Consider the following 18,351-nt stretch of genomic DNA (forward strand, 5'->3'; position numbering starts at 1 on the left):
ACGGATCTCTGGGAAGAAAGGAAAAGGATAAATGAATTTATATCTATTACCCATTGGGCTTCCTTAGACCAGTTAGAACCACATTGATTAGAGAAGTAAAGCTTAGAAGCTGATGAAACTATTTTCATAAAATACGTTACAAGATTCAAAGAGAATAATAAACATAACTGCCCTATTTTAAGAGACATTTTGAGGGAAACTCCAAGCACAGTCTCCTCTCCTCTGCACAGGAACCAGCACCATGTTATCACTCTAAGAATTATGAGACAATGCTCTTAGTAAGGACTGTGATATTTCTGCCATGGGTGCCATCAGCTATGTCACCAGAGCGGCTTTATAAAGGAATTTCATACACAGTAGATGTCAAAAGTGGTGGGTGCCATCTGATGAACTGCAGATGATTAATTGGCCTAAGACTGGCTTATAGGCATATATAAGATTGCCTTAGGGGACTTCCAGAAATAGCTGAGAAATTCTTTGAGACACTGCTTGAACATAAAAAGTGGTGTTGAGAATTTTCAGAATTGGGGCATAAAAATAAATGATTTCACTTGTGCCTCAAAGCTAGTGTTTCCTGGGAAACTTTAGGATTGCACAGGGTTACACACAACTGATCCAGGCATATTGTCTAGAAAATATAACTATATACCATCAACTAAGTCATAAATCAATTTTTTTAGTGGGTTTACTACACTTGATCTTAGCCAAAAGGCCGAGAAGCGATTTTTAGTGGGTTTAGAAGAAATATGATTTGTACCTAAAAAGAAATGTTTCTAATAGAAAAGAGTATGATTAATTCAAATATTTTTAACTTGTGGAATTCTTAAAATACAGGATTAAAAAATAAAACACACACAGAAAATCACAACATACTATCTTCAATTAATGATAAATACCATAAGAAAATGCTAACGCAGAAAATTAGAGCTACTTAATAATGCAAATAATTGCCAATTATAATCATCCTAATAGTTTACATGACATGAATGTCAAGAATCACCATATTTGAAAAAACATTTAAATTGCTTTTACTTTGTAAGGAAATTGCATTATAGTAGATTCTGACCTCATGTCCTAAATATAAAATAATATTACAGGAAGTCTCCCACACACCCTCAAGACCTCTGCCCCAGAACTTCCACTTTCAACCATTAAGGAATAACAGAAATTATATTCACCACCTCCTACCTGAAATAACTAAATGATTATGCAAAATGCATGAAACATTAGTTTTAAGACATTGAACAACAGGCAGTGTTAAGAGAAAAGAAAAAAACAAGATGAGATCTAAGAAATCTCCAGCTTACTGTGTGGAAAGTGTTTTCTGGCTACGGTGCAGGGAAGGAACCCAAAAGAGCCTTGAGTTGAGGAGGCAGAGTTCAGAGTTCAGAAAGGCCATGGTGGCCAAAATTGTTAAGGCAGAGAAGTGGAGAGGAGAGAGCTACAGAGAGAAAAATCTGTGAAAATATATACAGGTTCCTTTTGAGCCTTTGTGTTAGTACTGAGCCATGAGAAAACTACCAAGTCTGAGGAAAGAACCACTTGAGTGGAGCAGATATCCCCACAGCTCATAAAGGACCAAGAAAAGTTTATGTTTTCATCAGCCAGAGTGGAAAGACTTTCTAACACATGCAGAATGAAGTAGAGTCTTCAGAATGATATTGTGCCATAGTAGTGGAATCAAATTAGCCCAAGATCAAAGATTCTTCTGAGCCCATCTAACAAAGCTCACTGAACTTCTTTATAATGATTATTTTTGAATTCTTTGTCAGGCAGTTTGTAGAATTCCATTTTCTTAGGGTAAGTTACTGGTGCTTTATTTTATTCCTTTGGTGGTTTCATGTTTCCCTGACTACTCGTGATCTTTGTGGCTTTGTGTTGGCTTAAAGAAGTAGGCATTTAAAGGAGACATTTAAAGAAGTAGGCATTTAAAGGAGACATTTAAAGAAATAGGAATCTCCTCCCCTCTATACAGACTGGCTTTGGCAGGGGAAGCCTTTTACAAGTTAGTCCATCCATAGATTCTGGCAGGGTCCACAGGTAGGCTTACTGCTGTAGTCTTTGAGCTGGCTGACCTTGTGCTTAGGTCAACAGGCAAGTAAGCCTGGCACCTGGGTCCCTGAGGACCAAACTGCTGCCTCAGTTCACTGAGGCTGGCCTTGAGCTTGGGTCTTCAGGTGTAGACCTGAATCCTGGATCCATGAGAGCCGGGATGGAGCCAGGGCCCAATGGAGTGGACCTCATAACTGGGCCCATGGGAACATGCCTGTAGCCTGGTTCATTAAGGATGGGTGGAGCCTGAATCCAATGGTGCAGGCCTAGATACTGAGTCCATGGGAGCAGGCCATGGGCCTGAGTCTCTGGGGCCAAACTAGGACTGGGACAGGCCTGAAGCCTGAGTTCATGGGGGCAGGCCTGGGTCCTCAGTCTGCAGAGGCTGACCCTAGAGTCTGGAGTCCCAAGGGCAAGCCTGGAGCATGGGTCTTCAGGAGTCAACCAGACACAATGGTAGACCTGGAGCCTGGGACCCAGGGAGCCAACCTGGAGCTGTAGCTACAGGGCTGGACCACCACCAGGGTTCATTGGAGCAGGCCTAGTGCTGAGGTCTGCAGCAAAGTTAGGCACTGTCTTCACTCTTCTTCTCCCACGCAGAGAGTATTTCTCTCCATGCTGTGATGCCTGAGACTAGGGGAGAGGTGATGCAAGTAATGTGAAACTTTCCTTCCTACCCTCTTCAGTGCATCTTTTCTTATTTCTGTGCTCCATCCAGGTGCAGTAATCTCTCACCTGGATTCCTTGACTCCTGTGAAGGTATTTTTGTAAATGGATGGTTGTTTAATTGATGTTTGAGTGATGGAACAGCACTGGAAACTTCTATTTTACCATCTTGCTGATGTCACTCTCAGCATTATAAATTTTTAACAGTAATTTAAAATGACAAATAACATGTTTCATAAACAGGAATTATCATTAGTTTTTTTTTTTCCCCCAAGAACTGTGAGGTCAATTGTAATGATGAATTATCTTTCTGTTGGCCAAGATGCAAACAAAAGTATCAATAACTAGAGAAGTTTGCACAACAGTGGCCAATTCTTAAATTAATGGGTTGGATAATCATTTCATTTAGTAGACTTCCAGACTGTAGTGATCTAAATTGATCACTTCTAGCTTTTGACATTGACAAATCAGTTACATTTAATTTGTAATCTCCGCAAGTTATTCTTAGGTTCCCTTTTAATACATTAAATGAAGAGAACAAGAGTAGTTTTTCTTTTTCTTCTTACCAACTAATCTTCATATATCTTTACATAGCCCATAAATTGAAATAAAATTACAAATAGTCATTTTTGCAAAGCTTATTCTATGGAATCCTTCTCCCAGGAGTCCAGCAAAAAAAAAATTGTAAAGCTTAGGGATTTCTAAGAGTTTTTCTCACTGCACATAGTCTGCTATTATCCAGAGTTTGCCTAACTACGGATTGAGGGCCAAATCTAGCCTACCATCTGATTTTGTAAATAAAGTTGTACTGGAGCATAGCTGCACTCATTTGTTTACCTATTATCTGTGTCTATTTTTATAGTATAACAGCAGAGTTGAATGGTTGTGACAGAAACCATATGGCCTGAAAAATTTAAATTTCTAACCCCTTATTGAAAAAGTTTGTCAACCCCTACAAATCATGAAAACAAATAGGGAGAACTTTTATCTGGCTGTGTATGAAACAGATACCCAGTTTCAAGACCTGAGGTACATGCTCCTTGTATTGGATCAAGTGACAACATCATGGTGACCAAATTGAGGAAAAAAAAAGTTCTATCAATTCTTACTCATTAAAAAACAAACACTTTATTTTCCAATTAAAAACCACAGTAATATTACATCATAGATATAATCAGGTAAGAGAAAAAAGAAAAAGAAAAATTGGTATTTGATTTATAAAATCTCTGATGCTTTGAAGATTTCCAAACCACTGGTTTTATAAGTTGGTTTCCTTGATTACACATTACTATATGACTTCAGTCACCATGCACCTAACTACAATGAGTCATATTAAATAAATAAAAATAGATTCATAGTTACTGGACATACAAGGGGCTAAAACTGAGCAAGTCTGAGTGAGGCAGTAGCTGGAATTTGCAGCTAAAACAATTTGGCACGAGGATGTTAAGTACCGTTTCCAACAAGTAGTTCCTAAGAGAACAAGTCTTCACTGAGAAGGCAAAGTAGAAGTTAAGCTAACCACTCTTCTGTGGCATCTAGTGGTTCCACCCAGTATCATTTTTTGCTAACGAAATATAGGGACTAGATTGTCTAAATGTGTCTACAAGGCAAGCTGGAACTCATGTTCTAACTGTCAAATAACAATTTTGTGACTTCCGAGAAATATACAGGCTGAAATCTTTGACATTGGCACTATCCACTTAGTTCCAAGTGACCATGGACTAGTCCATAACCTTGGTGTGCATTTGTATACTCTTTTGAGTGCATTCAAATCCCACTGGCACCAGCATTGTTATTAAAACAACTCATGAAGAGACACTGAGTTCCAACCAAATGTATTTCTTGTTTCATTTCAAATATGCTAAGCTTAATTTTTAAGAGTTTAAATTACTGTTTAGTCTTCTTGGTGGCTTCAGGGTCAGTTTCGCAACGTTTCTGTACAGTGTATCATCTGTGGAATGTGAAAGATGGTCCTACTATGGATATAAGTAACCAATTACATGCAAGTGCAAAAAGTAGAGGCACAACCTCAGTGCTAGTTCAACTCATCAATTCCCTAATAAGACTTTTTAAACTACTTTATGTTATATTTTTTTAACGGAGATATTGATATCTTATGTGCTTTTGTTTGGCAATTTCAGTAGAATGAAGGAGAACTTTAAAAAGAATAAAGATTATTTATTTAAAAGCATCAGATGTTACTTTAAGCTTCCAAAATCATTTGAAAAACATATCCTATGGAAGTCCACAGTCTGGAAAATCACAATGCAATAATTTTATGTTTACTTCACACAACTAAAACAAATCCTGATGCCTCAATAGTGTGCTATCAATGCACTGAGCTAGGAACCAAGAAATGTTCACTTTTGTCTCAGATCTAACAGTCTGACTTCATGACTTGAGGCAAAGCATTTCACCTCTTCTGGGTCTCGGATCTATCATTTGTTCATCGCTAAGGTCCCTTTCAACTAGAAAACGTTCCATCTGAATTTGTGTTTACACAAAGTAAGTGTGGGATTTGAAAAATACAAATCTGGTGCCATCTCTGCTCATCTTCCACACAGCAAAATAAGGCAGAAGCAATGAATCTGTAATTGTACCATGAAATTATCTGGCCAATGAAAAAGATTAGGAGATTCTCTAATCTCTTAATATTTGAAACTTCTCCATTATTTTAACTGTTAAAGCCTATTAAAAATATTTTCAAGGTGACTTCATAGGCAGCAGTGTGGAGGAGTTTAGAAAAGGACATAATTAACTTTTAGAAAAGGCTGGCTGAGAACCTTGATTGATGAATCTTATTTCTAAGTCCTATTACAGCTAAATCTGAAGGTCATACCTGATAAAAGGTAATTAAATAATTTTCTAGTAATCTGATGATTATTTCAACTTCCAGCCATCTTTTAAAAGAAGAAATATACTTGTGTGCAATCTAGCATTAAGCTTAATTTGATATTTTAAGTTTAATTTGATGTTTGCTTTACTCAAACCCAGCAAATTTTTCCTTCAATTGTTTTCTTTAATATCAAATCTATAATTCTTTTCTCTAGTTTATGAAATTACTTCTCTCTGAGTGTAACACAGGGCTTTGAATCTATCTAAAATAGTGAATTGATGGACTCAAATAAGTATGTTGGGTCAGTTTATCACTGCAAGCCAATATTCTCTGTCACATCCAGGCAGAGCAAGCTGACCACAGTTAAGTGTTTCCAATTATTCTTGCTCTTCCTGCCCATTTCATTTACCTTTTGATGCCTTTTATCTCCCAGCAACATAGAAACCTATGAGGCAGAGAATGTGGGTAAATATTTTTTGAGTAGCCTGTCAGGTTCACTTTTAAAGAAGAGCTTAAAAACAGCTATGCCTTATTTGTATGCAACCATGTCAAACTGAGTGGTTTTAATTTTTTTTTTTTCTTTTACTGCCGAATAATAACAAAGTGTCTGGTGCTAATAGCAACATATTATGCTGCCCATAACTTATAATTAGAAGAATATTAGCATTTTCAGTTCTAGCTTCCTACTAAAATACTTGATTCCTCAATTATTGCTATAGTAATTCAAAAAATTAGTCAGTACAGTGGCATGTTTGCTTTCTGGAAATGCTTATTCTTCTTGTATTCTCTAGATAAAATTTCCTACATAATTTCCAGTAATTCCCATATCTGGCCTCATGTAACATTTCCTTGGTGGGCAGATTTAGAGTTTTAAATGGCTATCTTTTTCCCGTAGAAAGTTATAAATTTAAGCCTTGTTGAGGCTGAATAGTAAGTAGAAATCTAGTTCAAACAGTTCTTAGTGTGATACACATGACTATGGCAAAATAGTGATTCAAACCACTGTTTTAAATATTACATTTTTACTTTTTTATGTTGAACTAAAGAATGCATTTTTACTTACTTTTATTTGCATTGGATTTATGGTTCTCAACATAAGATCATAATCTCATAAAATTTGAGATTTTTCCAAGAGGGAGCATAACAGCTTGAATTTACAAGCTTTAATGTAGGCACCACAATAATGAATAAAATATCAACCCATCAGCATAAGTCCAGACTTACAGAACAAAGGTGTATATGAAAGGGATATGAGACAACTAGAAGAGCTATAATATATTCTTTTGCTAGTTAGCAATCTACAGTTGACATTGAATGATAACCCTCTGCAATGATCTGCTTGCTCAGAGGTGGGTTTTGGATGACTTGGATTCCTGGGTCCGTGCTCCTGTCCCCAGCGCCTTACTTTTGAAGGAGTCGGTGAGAACAGCCTTGGAAAGCTTCTTAACTAGGAAAAGAAGACATAAAATCCACATTGGGATATTTTTCCAACAACAACAAACAGCAGAATAAACAGTATACAGCCTACACACAAAGTGCAATATGAAATAACATTCTCCTCAATTTTCATATGCCTTTTCTCTTCATTTTTAGACTTTAAGTGATGCTCTCCAAAGAACCAGCAGGTTTTCAGGAGGCTAGCCAGGATTCATGAGCCCAGTCACACACCATTATTAAGTACTGATATTTCTGCAGATCAGAAAACTCTAGTTTAATTATCTCCTCCTTGTCTCATCCTGTCTCTCCTCCACACTTTCACAAGGAAGAAATCTCTGAAGAGATTCTAAACAGCAGTTCCATTGGGCCTTGAGAGATGGCAGTGATCTGGCCCAGCAGATTGGAGGAAGCAGCCCACTCTGCAGCAGAGGAGGGGACCCAGAGCTAAAGGGTGTGCGAAGGCGATGTGTAGAGTCAAATGTATCAAACCATTTTAGCTAAAATTTCAAACACCTGAAAATAAAACTGCCTTTTTAAAAGCATGATTTGAACCACAGTATCTGTACAAAAATGTGATAATTTAAGCAATAACACAGAAGTCTGCTGATATAGTAAGAGTGAGTGTTTTAAAAAAAAAAAAAAAACACGTTCTGAAGCTGTTTCTTGACTTAGAGCCCAGGCACAATGCAGACGGAAGGGAGAGATCCCATAGCCTCTTACCCATGCCATATTGGAATAGGTTTTTGCTAGCTTGCCCAGTATCCCTTCAGCTTCTCATGTTTTGCCCAGACCCAAAGATTCTGCCGACTTCAAAGGAAGTTTCATATTCAATCAAGCAAGACAAAAATGGCAGGGGGGAAAAAGGTGAATTTCAAATTAAACCCCTGAGAATAAAATATTTTCAGCAAGATACAAGATAATAGATTTTTTTTATTTGAGAAGAATGATATTTTATTCTTTGTTTATTCTCACCAACATAAAGCACAATCTCTGTTCCTACAGTGAAGAGTCTTGAATATATCTCTTTTCTAAATAAGCTTAGCAAAAGGTTGCCGTTTCCCTAGCAACAGATGACTTCTTTCCACATTTTTCTTTTTGGAAAAAAATCATACTTTGGCTTTATAAAGGGCCTTTCATCCTGGGTATCAAAGCTTTTTACGGCCAAATTGTCACCCTGCCCTAGCAGAACAGATAAATAACATCCTCCCCACTGTACAGATGGGGGAGGAAAATGGCACCGGAACAAACAGCTACTGTAGGAACTTTGTGTGTTGTGTTCTGGGTTATGCTTTTCTAACCTTCATGAGCAACCCTGCTAAAGGGGTGTGGTGGAAACATCCTGTGGTAACCCCCAATAATTCATGATCTCCTTTGCTTGAGTGTGGGCAGGACCTGTGTCTGGCTTCTACCAATACAATGGAGCAAAAGTGGTGGGCTGTCCCTCCTGTGATTAGGTTATGTTATATAAAACTCCACCATGGTACACTGAGATGGAGACTCCTGCTGTTCCTCAAGAAGTCAACAGCTATGTTGTGAACACCTATGAAAAGGACCACGGCAGGAGGACTTCAGGAGATGAAGGCGCCCTCCAGCCAACAGCCAATAAAAAGCCAGGGCTCTCAGCCATACAGCTGCAAGGAAGTTATTTCTTTTTTTAACAGCTTGGAGGAGGACACCAAACTCCAGAAAGAAACAAAGTCTAGCTAACACCTTGATTGCAGTTTCTGAGACTGAGCAAAGCAGCCAGCTAAGTCACAGCCAGTCTCCTGACCCATGGAAACTGTGAGGTAATAAATGTATGTCACCTTAAGCCCCTAAAATGGTTATGCAGCAATAGATAACTAGTAGAGGGGTCTATGAAAATGGGTAGTTGCTAGGCTGGGGTGAGTATGTAGAGGAAAATACAAAAGGGGGCATAATAGGACAAAGGCTTGGAAGACAGACACATATAGATTGTATCCAGATTTGTAACTTAATATCTTAACCTCTCTAAATTACAATTTCTTCATTTGCAGAGTGGGGATTATATCTTCTTCTGCAAGCTACAATAGGATTAAAAATTATGGCTCTAAAAGTATATGGCATAGTACCTATCACATACTAGGTGTGTGATAGAAGATAGCTAGCCATAGATATAGTCTTAACAGAAAAAGAGTTTTGGCCCTGTTCCCAGAGCTCTAGTAATTGCAACAGAGAGGAAATTTTTTAAGCTTGTGTCCCCATGGAGAGAAACCCCATGGAGAGAAACCCCAGTTGATGGGATGAAGTCAACTGAGTTTCGAGAAAGCATTTCAACTTTCATCCCACTGGGAGCTCACAGTACCTGAAGCAAAGGTGATAAAACATACGGACTTAATCTATTTAAAATCTTGGCAATAGAAAGCCTCCCACTTGTTTGGTGTCTTCCTTGTGTTCTGTTTTATTCTATTTTAAGAGATACATTCAGGACATAGTCTGGGAACATGATATTGTGAGGAAACAGTATGCCTGAAGAATGAGCCTTTGCTGGTGCACTTATCCTGGAAGACACCCAAGGAGATTACCCATCAGCAGAAGTTCTTGTGAGGAGACAGGAAAAAGGAGTAAGTAGAGGAGGAACAGGAAATCAAACCAAGTGAATCCAAATTCCAAGGTCAAAGGAGAAGATCCAGAGGCAGATCAGTGGCGGGGTGTAAAACCTTCAATCAGTGCAGAATCATCGAAAATGCAGAATAAGAACAAGAAGGTGTCACTTTTATGAACAGAGAGTGTTCCTTGCATGGATGAATCTAGCTGCCTTAAATGCAAGATGTGAGCATAAACAGATTTGGCTCTGGGTTGTGGAATACCAAACAGATGTGGCCCAAGAAAGAAGATTACCTAAATTTGAAAAGTTCTGTGCTCAATCAAAAGCCTGCTGCCATGTGAGAATAAACTTTTAGGGTTTCCTCTGCCTTTTAGGTAAGTTTCTAGAAAAAATGCCCAGTAAAACAAGCTTAGTAAAACAAGTCACAGTTTTGACTGGATCCTGGAAATAACCTGACTTCCTTTAATGTGCAAAAAATACTGGAATCTCCCATACCCTCTTCACTGGACTATAGCTTGCTCCTAGAGTGGCCAAATAGTGCAATATGCCTTCAGTAGATGTGGAATTGTCACCTACCAACACTTCCCCAATGCACTTCCTTCATTTGTAGTTATGAGACTTTCACATAGTTAAATTTGTGGATTCTACAATTTATATATGTTTTCCCATCCATAAATCCACAGAAGCATGCATCTTTGAATGAATGGCAAGCAAACTGGAGTATATGATAGCTTCCCTTTCCTACTAATAATGTTTGCTCGAGAATGTAGAGTAACTAAGCACTGCCTGTGCAATGTAATTCAAAATAAAAACAATATAAACCTCTAAAAAAGTCAGAATTCTGATTCTTTTCTTCATGATGAGTGTTTAATGCTATTTTTTAAAATTTGAAATACCAAATTTTACAAAAAATCCCCCTCATCTCTTTTGGGTTCCATGATTTTCTGGTTCCCTAGACTTACATTCAGGGTCTTAAGTCATGTCACCTAGAAGCAGAGCCTAAGGATGAATTCTTGTACAAGTGATTCTGAGACTGTTCTTTCAAGGGTAATGTGTGAGGAAGTAAAGGAAACAGAGTAGGGACAGGGAAGAAGCTAGGCAAAGATGTGGGTTCCTCTGGAGACTCGCTTCAGCCTGAGCCCATGAGGAGTTCTGGAGTGTGAATGTGACCCCACCGTAGTTTCACCTTTCGGTGAGCTGACTGGGACTTTGTTCTGTATATCAGTCAGTGATCGGCGCTGGCTGTGGGCTGCTCCTGAGGTGGGAATAACAGCCCAGGAATTCTTAAGGTAGGTGGCTTTCATTGGTGGGTGGGAATTCTGCAGAGAAGAGAACAGCTCACAGCTGTGAGTCCTTAGCAGCCAGCACTGTAAGCAACTGGGGGATGGATGCACCAGCCCAGGAAGGGGGATCAGGACGGGAAACTAGGAGCTCCCGTTATACTCAATGTGCTTCCTGAGGGTCCAGCACTATCGCCTTCACAGTGAGACCTTCTTTAAAGACCTCCAGGCAAACAGAGTACCCAATTACTTATGTCACGTGGTTTAAAAGGCACAGCGTTCATTCCAGGAGGCTGGATGTTCACAACTCATTTTTTCTTTTTTTTTTTTTTGGTTAAATATTGCTCTGTTCACATGGCTCCCATAAATAATGGAAATTAAGAGGTAACATGAGATCCTCCCAAATGATAATTAGCCTCTCAGAGATACATGGATAAAGAAAATGTGATATATATATAATATATATTTTGTATTTTATATATATATATATATGGGGGGGTTATGCATAGAATATGAGTCAGCCATAAAATAGAATAAGATCCTGTCATTAGTGGAAACATGGATGAACCTGGAAAACAAGGCAAGAACACGAGGACAAACACCGCATAATTCCATTCATATGTGGAATCTGAAAAGTTATCTCACAGGAGTAGAGAGTAGAATAGTGGTTACCAGAGGCTAAAGAAGGCACGAAGGAGGGCAGGACCAGAAGAGAGTGGTCAACGGGCACGAAACCACAGTTAGACGGGAGGCATAAGGTCTCGGGTGCTATTGCACAGTACAGTGGCTGTAGCTAATAAAAGTGTAGTGTATATTTCAAAAGAGCTAAAAAGAAGATTTTCATTATTATCACCACAAAGAAATGATAAATGCTTAAAATAGTGGATTCCCCTGATGTGATAGTTCTATGATGCATACATTCATTGAAACATCACACTGCACCCCATAAATGTGTACAATGATTACATGTCAATTATACAAAGCAGAGGAAGAGCATTGGCTGGGAGATACAGACAGGGAGACGTACAGCACCGAGAGTTGGTTGAGAGCACCCAAGAGGAAAGACAAAGGCACCCTGCGCCCTTTTCTCAACTTGCCCAAGGCTGGCACTGACTACACCAGCGGCTCCACCCTCAACTCTGGCAGGCTGAGTCACACCAACACTCACCCAGGCTGACTGCAAGTGCAATGTGAGCAGAGGTCTGTGTAAGATTAACCATATTAATAAGGCTGAGCAACAAAGACCATGGGGAAAAAAGAGAAGCAGCAGAATAATGCTTTTTTATGCCCAAAGCAGTAAAACTATCTGCACGTGGAACAAACTCCCATATGACTGATGGGGAAAGAAATTACAAGTCTGTGGGAAAAACAAATGAAGCCAAGGGTATTCATAGTAAAGGATGGTAATTGCAAACTATCTTGAAATAAGTGGGAAGTCAAAAAAGTTGTTTGGGAAAGGAGATTTATTAAGGTATCTGAGTATAGAGTTCCTTACATAATATGATTAGAAAAAAAAAAAAAAGCTTTGAAAGAATTCACAATTAATGAAGAAGAGCAGGCAACTGCTGATCTCTGAACTTTGGCTTCAGCTATTAGATCAGTGCACAAGCACCAAAGCCAGGCAGTCAGGAATCCTACCATGACATCGGTGCAGAGAGGGAAGGCCAGGCTATAACCTTGCACATTCATGAAGGATTTACTTGGGGGGAAGCCAGATCCACTTGGGAACAGCATATCTTTCATAACTTTGCTGGTTGTAATGAACTTTTCCATTTGAACTAAGTATGAATAATGTAACCGTGCTGCTGCCTAAGGTTTCATGAGATGGGCCTTTATTTTATACTGATTTCCCAGCAGTAGCAAAAGGGGGAAAGAGAAAAAACAAACTTCTCTTTAACTTTAACAGAAAGTGAGCCACTTTTCCTGATCAGATTTGAGGAACTGAGCTTTTTCTAACCACTGGAAAGGAAACAGTTGTATCTCTAGAAATGCCAAGGAAAGCAATGTAAAAGTAAATTTATTCCAGTGTATTTACCTTGGTATTGATACATAAGTGCATTTCTCTTCACAGTTTCTGACCATTTACTAGGAAGCTCTTTTTCATCATGTTTGCTGTTTTTCGTGATCACTCAAAATGTCCCCTACATTCGAACAATACAAGTATTTCTTTTACAGCTATAAAAAAGTAGTTGTTTTTTTCAATACCACTCTAACAAAGTAACTGCTTGAATAACACTTATGATGACGGTAGGAGTTAACATTGAATGAATGTTCTGTGCCAGACAGTGCCCTGAGTGCTTTATATACATTAAATCATTTAATGCTCAGAACATTCTTTTGAGTTGATGTCATAGTTAATTTTATTGGTCAACTTGGCTGGGCCATAGTGCTGAGATATTTGGTCAAACATTATCCCGGATGTTTCTGTGGAGGTGTTTTTGACTGAGATTGACTTAATTGGTGGACTTTGAGTAAAGCAGATTACTCTCTACAATGTAGTGGGCTTCATCCAATTAGCTGAAGGCCTTACTAGAAAATGACTGACCTCCCCCGAGCAAGAAGGTATTCTACCAACAGACTGATTCAATTTAAACGGCAACTTGTGAACGAAAAGAAAAGACCACAGCAATTTGTTGAACTTTCGAAAGGAGAGAACAAACCTAAGGTTACTAGAGATTGGGGGGACGGGGGGGTGATCATTAGTAATAGTATTTCTATAAAAAGAAGGTAAAATGTACTCTTGTATCAGTCTTGTCCCTTAAGAGAAAATAAAACTGCTAAAGTAAAATGTCTGACCTAAGACATTGGAAAAGAACCCAAGACATACAGTGCCACATAAGAAATAGTGTTGTCTTTGAACATGCCTCCCAGGCTCATTAAGTGACTTTGTGTGATGAATAAAGTGATCCCCTTCCTCTGGGTTAGATGTGGTCCCACCCAAGGCAATACAGCTTGGAAGCTGTTCCTGACACTGGCATTAATAGAGACCAGTGTTTCAGTCCCGATGTCCTCCTTCCTAGCTGTGTGACTGTGGGCTGATTACTTAGCTTTTCTGAGCTTCAATTTGTTCACCTGCAGCATGCGGATATCAATACCTGCCTCAGCCTTTTTGTCATCCATTCTCCCATCTCTGCTGCCACTGCTTCACATCAAGCCCCCATCAGTTTTCTCAACAGTCTCCAACTCACCTTCCCACTCCAGTTTTTACCCCTATAATTCTTTTTCCACTCTACTCAGGGTGATTTTTTTTTTTTTGACTAAAGCAAATAAATAAATAAGGGAGGTAAGGGAGGCAAGTTGGCTACACTAAACCCGTTAACGTCTTTCCATTGGTTTTTAGTGTACGAGCTGCACACGCTATACTGGCTTTCACTCTTGATTCCCTGTGTCCTAACTCAGGCCTGCTCAGATGGACTGACTTCACTCCATCTCTCTGATTTCTCTAAACAACTCTCCTGCTGATCCCTCCCTCACACCGTGTACACCAGGGTAGCTTGACTGACTGCTATTTCACAAACCCACCAGTCTTTTTTATTTTACTCTACTTCTGTACACATCATTCCTCTTTATTTGAGATGTCATCTTTCAATCATTTCCATCAGGTCCTCCTACCCCCACCTACACACACACACATGCAGCAAATGTTTTCTCATCAAAATCAGTCAAGTATCTCCTTTTTGGGAAATCCACCCCGACCACAACTTCTCTAGACCCATTTTCAGCACCATCACTGAAGCTTTTGTTCATTAAAGCACATGTCTCAGTTTATTGTATCTCTTTTCATACATTGTTCATCTATTACATTGTGATTGCTTAAGGGCAACAGTTGTGCTCTATTTATCTTTAAATTTCCATTGCTTATCACAGCAAATATGCAGCAAATGTTTGCTGTTTTGAAGAGCCCACATAATCTGTTAAGTCACTACATCAATAAGAAATAGTTTCCATTTTTTGGGAAAAAAAAAAAGCAGTAAGGAATAGTAAAAAGTTTACCACGAGGAGCGATTCAGAACACTCGAGTCCCAAATCCTGCTCTTAAAATGAGCTGTTGTGTTTCTTCCTTTACTTCTCTGTGCCTTTATGTTCTCAGGTACAATACAAAGAGTAGACCAGCTTTTTAAGGTTCCTTATTTAAATGCTTAAGTAGATTCATGATTAATTGGCTTGTGTCTGCTTGGATGTTTCTGTACAATGCCGAATACATGAATGAAAAATAACATGATGGTCTTCAGTTCCATCCATTTTGCTGCAAATGACAGAATCTTATTTTCTTACAGCTGAATAGTGTTTTATTTTGTATATTTATCACAATTTTTTATCTATTCATCTGTTGATGAACACATAGGTTGCTTCCATCTTTTGGCTATTGTGAATAGTGTGAATAATAATACACATGGAAGGGCAGGCGTCTCTTTGATATGTTGATTTCCTTTCCTTTGGGTGTATATCCAGTAGAAGGATTTCTGGATCATAAGGTAGTTCTATTTTTAGTTTTTTAAAGAACCTCCATAATTTTTTTCATAATGGCTGTATTAATTTACATTCCACCAACAATGTATGAGCACTCCCTTTGCTCTGCATCCTCTCCAGCATTTGTTATCTTCTGTCTTTTATATAATAGCTATTCCAACTGGAGTGAGATGATATCTCATTGTGATTTTAATTTGCATTTCTCTGATGATTAGTGATGTTGAGCATTTTTTAAGTGCCTGTTGTTTACCAGAGGCCAGGAAAGAAAGTGGGAGGGGGAGCAGAAGAGATGGATTAATGGGTACAAAATTACAAGTAGATAGGAAGAGTAAGTTCTGGTATTCCAGGCTGACTATAGCTAATAATATTATTATATATTTCTAAATAGCTAGAAAAGAGGATCTTGACCATTATCACCACCAAGATAATTGTTTAGGTGATAGATATGCTATCTACCCTAACTTGACTCAATAAATGCTGTATTGAAACAACACATTGTACCCCACAAATATGTACAATTAAAATAATTTTTTTAAAAAAGAAAAAGAAAAGTTCAATTGCTTGGCGAATCTAATACACAGTGCCAGAAAACTCCAATGGGGAAATGATAATGTGTGAATGTGTATGTAAAATATTTTATTTTCAATAGTTTATACAATTTGTGGTTTTCAACAGTCAGATGCATTATTTCATTTCGATTATCACGATTATCACAACATTCTTGAATATTATTATTCTCTTCTTATAGATGAGGCCTCTGAGGCTTAGAGATTGTTCAAGATTACACAGGTAATAAGAAAGAGCTGGAATGAAAATGTCATTTTTCTAAAAAATGATTATTCTATTTTCAGAGATATCACCTGTAATCAAGACATTCAAGAGACTAAATTATTCACTTTTTGTGAGTAATATGGAATCAAAATAGGAAGAACTATAGTCTTCATTATAGTCATCCTAATCAGGATACTATTTTTGCATTTTTGAAATGAAGGAAGAAATACACAGAGAGAGAAACAGGATATTCAAAATTATTAGGTAAAATGTAGTTGACTACATATTTGAGTAAAACATTATTTTTAGGATATTAAAAATGTTATTTTTTTTTCCAAAATCCACTTCTAGGCAGCCTGTTCTAAACTTAAATGTCAAAAATTTTATTTCTTATTCATACATAAATTGTGCATGCCAATGTCCTCCCACGTTATTATTCAGTTCGTTGGCAATTACTCCTCTTCCAGGTTGTCAAGTTCATTTATTTTTGGTTATCACAATCTGTTCATATTTTTCCAGTTCATCCTTTTATTAAATGAGAAGAGCTATCAAATAAATCTATTTAGGAAATGAGCAACTAGTCCAAAAAAAGCATCTGTAATGCTTCATAATAGTGCTCAAAACTGTTTTTATATCCTACTGTTCATTCAAAGTGCTATATCAATTTACTAATTTGGACATAAGACAATACATCACTTTTTATCAATTTTAAAACATGTATTTTCATAACTCGAACATGCTTCTGATTATTGCTGGAGATGAAAATATCACCCCATGGGGGAAAAAAGTAGAGGGAAAAGAATCCAAAATGACTATCCAATGAATAAGTCTCTACAAACTTTTAAATGCCTTTCCAAGAAAAATGTCTTTGGTATTTTGATGGGGATTGCATTGAATTTGTATATCACTTTGGGTAGTATGGGCATTTTCACTATGTTGATTCTTCCAATCCAAGAGCATGGGATATCTTTCCATCTTCTTGTATCCTCTCTAATTTCTCTCAGCAGTGGTTTGTAGTTCTCATTATAGAGATTTTTCACCTCCTTGGTTAACTCAATTCCTAAGTATTTTATTTTTTTGGTGGCTATTGTAAATGGGCAGGCTTTCTTGATTTCTCTTTCTGCATGTTCACTATTGGAGAAAAGAAATGCTACTGATTTTTGTGTGTTGATTTTGTATCCTGCTACTGTGCTGAAATCATTTATCAATTCCAAGAGTTTTTTTGTAGAGGTTTTAGGCTGTTCGATATATAGGATCATGTCATCTGCAAACAGGGACAGTTTGACTTCATCTTTTCCAATCTGGATGCCCTTTATTTCCTTCTCTTCTCTGATTGCTCTGGCTAGTACTTCCAACACTATGTTGAATAGGAGTGGTGAGAGTGGGCATCCCTGTCTAGTTCCTGTTCTTAAAGGAAAAGCTTTCAGCTTTTCCCCATTCAGTATGATACTGGCAGTGGGTTTGGCATATATGGCTTTAATTATGTTGAGATACTTTCCCTCTATACCTAACTTATAGAGGGTCTTTGTCATGAATGAGTGCTGAACTTTATCAAATGCTTTTTCAGCATCTATAGAGATGATCATATGGTCCTTGTGTTTGAGTTTATTAATATGGTGTATCACATTTATTGATTTGCGTATGTTGAACCAACCTTGCATCCCCGGGATGAATCCCACTTGATCATGATGAATAATTTTATGTATATGTTGCTGTATTCTGTTTGCTAGTATTTTAGTGAGGATTTTTTGCATCTATATTCATCAAGAATATCGGCCTGTAGTTTTTTTTTTTTTGGTTATATCTTTACCTGGTTTGGGTATCAGGATGATGTTTGCTTCATAGAATGAGTTTGGGAGATTTGCATCCGTTTCAATCTTTTGGAATGGTTTGTAAAGAATCGGTGTCAATTCCTCTGGATAAAATTATTCAGACATTTATATGGAACAATAAAAGACCACGCATAGCCAAAGCAATGCTGAGCAAAAAAAAATAAAGCTGGAGGCATAACACTACCTGACTTTAAGCTATACTACAAAGCTATAATAACCAAAACAGTATGGTACTGGTATAAAAACAGACACACTGACCAATGGAATAGAATAGAGAATCCAGAAATCAACCCACACACTTACTGCCATCTGATCTTTGACAAAGGCACCAAGCCTATTCACTGGGGAAGGGACTGCCTCTTCAGCAAATGGTGCTGGGATAACTGGATATCCATATGCAGGAGAATGAAACTAGATCCATACCTCTCACCGTATACT

The 18,351-nt window shown here is 37.9% G+C and overlaps 1 pseudogene; it reads right to left on the reverse strand.

Moving 5' to 3' along the window:
* Positions 1-585: 585 nt before the first annotated feature.
* LOC134386750 (U2 spliceosomal RNA) lies at positions 586-724 on the reverse strand (annotated as a pseudogene).
* Positions 725-18,351: the final 17,627 nt, after the last annotated feature.

The sequence above is a fragment of the Cynocephalus volans genome, chromosome 9, assembly GCF_027409185.1.
Source record: "Cynocephalus volans isolate mCynVol1 chromosome 9, mCynVol1.pri, whole genome shotgun sequence".
NCBI lineage: Eukaryota > Metazoa > Chordata > Mammalia > Dermoptera > Cynocephalidae > Cynocephalus > Cynocephalus volans.